Consider the following 4,928-nt stretch of genomic DNA (forward strand, 5'->3'; position numbering starts at 1 on the left):
CTTCCCAAACTCTCTAAGTACTCAAGAACTCTTGAAACATCCCACTCTGAAGAATACCTCACCACAGGAGGTCTTAACACTCTCACTCTTCATCGTTCTTCTCACTAAATGATTTTGTCCAACAGAAATACCATCAACCAATTCATGACCAGCTGCAATAGCTGATCTATGCAAATTAATAGTTCTATATGCTAACCCTGAACTAAAGAAAGATGTCAAATAATTTACCACAGAAACTACATCCACTGAAACAGGATCGTAATCCCTCTCCACACACCAGCGTAACCATTTCTGCCATGCCAATCTATATCTTCCTAGTTCCCTGAGCCCAGGATTCTCTAATAAGTTGAGAAGACTCATTCAAAAGTCCTGGCACTTCCCAGACTCTCCTGAAATCTCCATGCCATCAAACTCAACTGACCTGAAGTTACCAACTCGTGAAACTCTCCTAAAGCTCCTCTCAGAATGCTTGGAAAACTTGGAAGAAGGACTGGACAGTCTACTGACATTTCTAATAGGATGGGATATCAAACTTGAGATTTCCATATTGGAGTTATAAGCACCACTGTCTCCTTCCACCTGCTTACCATCAAAGTTACCCTGGTTATCAACACAAAAGGAGGAAAAGCATATGGACGAAGACCCCTCCAATCCTGCCTGAAGCAGTCTATCCCAGTCGATTCCGGATCTGGACGCCAGCTGGAAAACTTCTCCAACTGAGTGTTCCATCTGTTTGCAAACAGATCCACATTGCAAGGACCTCAAATCTCCATTAACCTCCAAAACACTGACCTCTCTAACATCCGATCGCTGAAATCTGTTTGATTTCTCAATTACCAATCTGCTTGCACATTTTTCTGACCTGGCAAATACTCTGCCTGAACTGAAATGTTCTGCTCCATACAATAATCCCCAAAAACTCTTGCCAGATCCCCTAGGTCTCTGGATTTCGGATCCTCCAACTTGTTCACATATTTCACTGCAGACACATTGTCCATCCTTAGCAAGACTGAACATTTGACCTGGTTCTTCGTAAAACTCTTGATTGCAAATGAACCTGCCAACAGTTCCAAACAATTTATGTGCATATGACTCTCCTCCTGTCGAACTTGCACCACAACGTGCCCCCCAACCAGTTAAACTTGCATCCGACTCTAGTATCAATTCCGGATTTACTCCGAAAATTGCTTTCCCATTTCATGCCTCCATATTCTTCAGCCACCAGTTTAACTCTGATCTTGCCTCTCCAGAAAGAGTAATTTCCTGAGAATATTGTTGTGTTTACTGTCTTTTAGAAGAGTTTCAGATGTGAAAGCTATGGATGTCTCTGCTAGGATTTTTTAATCCAGAGGGTATTTGGTTTTACCTGTGCAGGAGAACGAAAACTAATTCAGAAACTATTTTCTATCCTTATTTTGATGAATATGAATGTTTATGAGATGTGCGTTGTTTGAAGGAGCATGAGAGAAGGACTATTGGTATTTGTTCATGTAATGAGAAACAACTTTTAATATCTTATAGAAAACCACACAGGGATGTATCTAAAACAACTCTTGCAAGATGTGTGAAAGAAGTGATGAAGAATGCGGGTGTTGATGTGAGCAGATTTGGTGCACATTCAGTAAGAGATGCATCTGCTTCTAAAGCTTTTGTGTTGGGTGGTGCGTTTCATATTTTAAGATGTGTAGATTGGTCTAATGACTCTGTTTTTCAGAAGTTTTATTTTAACCCTGTGATTAATGCAGCTTCATGTTTATTAGAGAAGCTTTAAACTTGCAAAAATCTTAGCCTCCGGTCGTGTCATTAAATGTAGATTTTCATCAGCTTTGATGGACAGAAAATCTGGATTTTATTAAAGACACAGAGGCTAATATTATCCCTCCATTCACCCTACCCTGTTTAATATCAATTGTTGGTTCTTTCGCAGGGCATGGTCAACAATAAGACACAAAGCTGTTTTTGTGGTTAAAAGTGGATACTTTTCGCATGGATTCAAGTTGTTATTTAAAGGACTTTTGTTTAAAGATTTTGAAGCAGTGTACAAAAAAAGAAAGAAGAAGGCTGGTGTTTCTGGCCCTTTGTTAATGTTTGGAACTTTGGTTAATGTTCTTAATTCTTTATAGGTGCTGCTATGGGTGGCGCCCTTCAATCTCTGGAGAGCACGATAGTTCAAAGGTCCTGGAAAAATAGCTTGTAGCGTTGAAGATAAAAGACCTACAATCCTTGCCAACATCCTCAAAGATATAACATTTATGGACAATACTTTTCGAATCTCCTTCCTTATTTTCTTTATTTTGTCTAAAGGTAACCTCAACTGACCCCGAACAGTGTCTATCATGAAACCTAAAAACTGAGTTTCCTGACTTGGAGTTAAACAAGACTTTTCTCTTAAACTTCTAGATTCTCCAAAAGATTCACAGCCAACTTTGTGTATTCTTCCACTCTCCTCTTCTCCTGATCCATAATCAAAATGTCGCCCAAATAAATTATCACACAAATTCCTCTTTCTCTCATGAAAGCTACAACTGGATGAAGCATCTTTGTAAAACACCAAGGGGCCGACGAAAGACCGAATGGGAGACAAACAAACTTCCATAACTTACCTACCCATCTGAACCTCAGAAATTTCTGATGCTCTAACTATATCAGAATTGTGAGACATACATCCTTTAAATCCAGTCGAGTCATCCAATCCCCTGTCTGAAAAATATCTCTCAACATATGTAAACCCTCCATCTTGAAACGATGGTAATCTACCCAATCGTTCAGACTCTTCAAATTTATTACAGGTCTCATACCCTTTCCTTTCTTTTCTACTAAGAAAATGTTGCTTATAAACCCCGCACACGTTTCCAATTCCTCTACAATCGCTCCTTTCATTACCAACTCTTTTACTTCTTTTTCCAACAATTCTATCAGCTGTGTGCTGAACTTGATCATTGGAGGACAATAAAACTGTGTTGACTCGTCTATGAAGTCTATTCGATAACTCAAAACCATCTGCAACACCCAAGGATCTCTTGTTAACACACACCAATTCTTGTAAAATTGGTCAAGTCTGCCGCCCAATTTTGCATGGATAGCAATAGGGTCTTGCCTTACCGGGCCTTCTCGGTCTTCTATTTCCCCTATACCTTCCTCTCTCCTTTTGAGGATATAATCCTCCAGGCTGATATCCAGACTGTTGCTGATAGTTATAGTTGAAATTCCTGAATCCTCTTGCAAACGAGGCCCTTGTAATTCCTTGACCACAGCCGGAAAACAACCTCTACTTCTCCCGGCCCTTCTGAAAACCCGACGGTCAAAAACGTTCTTAATATTTCTCTGAGATTTCTCGAAAGAACTGAAAGCACCCCCATATTTGCTCATTTCTTTAACAAAAGCTTCTCCAAAAAGCATTCCATTTGCATCTGATCCACCCTCATTGTTGGCCAATTCCACCAACTTAGGATCAATTTTTAAGAGAATGCTCTTCCTTCTTTGTACTGAAATTGCAGTGTTTGCGTTTCCCAACAAACACACCGCTCTCTGGATCCACTCTCTAAGTTCATCTATATCCAGATTTTTCTTTTCAATATAGGCCTCCTCAGCCATATCAAAATATTTTGTGAAAGGTCCTGATAGATCAAGCAACCTGTCCTGACACATCTTTCACCCTTTATCCAATCCCTTCTTTGGATCTTTACCACCTTTTGCCACAAAAGCAATAATTTTTGGCATCAAGCTCAGGTGTCAAGGCAATCTTATTCGATAAACTTGGTCTTGGACAATCCGAACGGAGTCTCAATCGTACGTCCTTTGGAATTTGCTTCCTTAGCCACATCTGGACATACTCTGCAACATGTGGAGCCGGGCTCCGTTCAGGTGATAACGGGTGCTTAATCATCAAAGGATCAAACATAGACTCCCCTAAAGGATCTATGACTCCAGCACTCTCTTCAGGTTTCTCATTTGTCTTGGTCTCAATGATTTTACTTTTATCCACAATTTCTACATCTGAGTCAAAATCAGAAGAACAACTTAATTCTATTTCTGCACTACTCGAAGACTCATCACATAACACAGTAGTATGCCTCCTACTACCCTGACCTCTTTCTAGGCCACCATGTGTGTCCACAACACCTGCTTGTTTTGCATGTTTTTGCAAAAAAACTGAGTCTGGGCATGCAGCTTTTACTTTTTTACTTTTCCAACCTTCGGATTCCAGATTCTTTCTCTTCCTATTCACTTTTCCACCTTTCTTTTCCAACACCGGTGCTTTACCAGCTGACCATAAAAGTTCCTCCTGTGTTAAACCACTGCTTTTCTCAAATTTTTTATCCATTCTAGAATCCAACTCACTAGCAAACTTGGACAACATAAGAGTAATTCTCTCCTCCATATTCAGACCTCCCTGTGTCAGAGCATTACTTTCTGACATTTTTATTTCCTTAATATAAACACTTCCTTACTAACTAATCTAAATCACTTTATAAACTCCTTAACTAAATATTCACAAACTAATATCCCAAAAATATTCGAACCTTTACTGCGCTTCCACTAAAAACAATTAATTTTTAACTGCAAAAGTGCTTTTAACCGAGCTCTTAATTGCGCTCTTAAATCACTGTTTGCGATCGCCATAAATAAACTTCGCAGTAGTCCAAACTTCTCTGTCTCCCTCCGTACGAAATTCTCGTCAGTTTCAGTCAGCAACCAAATCTAGACGCATACTTCACTATGAGCGCCCACGTGAAGACGTAACTCTCTGCACATACGTCAACACGCAGGCACCCTGGTGATCCACTCAAGACTGCGTCGAAAGAATGGAACCTCATTACTTTGAAACACAACGGTAAGCTTCCGTTACCGCAAGGGCCAGACTGGGAACCACAACCAGCCCTGGCAAAGTGCTCGGCCGGCCCCCGCCTCCCCACTCGGAGGGAGGG

General features: G+C 40.4%; 1 pseudogene; it reads right to left on the reverse strand.

The window, feature by feature from the left end:
* Positions 1-3,365: 3,365 nt before the first annotated feature.
* Positions 3,366-4,420, reverse strand: LOC147730912 (uncharacterized; annotated as a pseudogene).
* Positions 4,421-4,928: the final 508 nt, after the last annotated feature.

The sequence above is a fragment of the Lissotriton vulgaris genome, chromosome 2_1 (assembly GCF_964263255.1).
Source record: "Lissotriton vulgaris chromosome 2_1, aLisVul1.2, whole genome shotgun sequence".
NCBI classification, from domain to species: Eukaryota; Metazoa; Chordata; class Amphibia; order Caudata; family Salamandridae; genus Lissotriton; species Lissotriton vulgaris.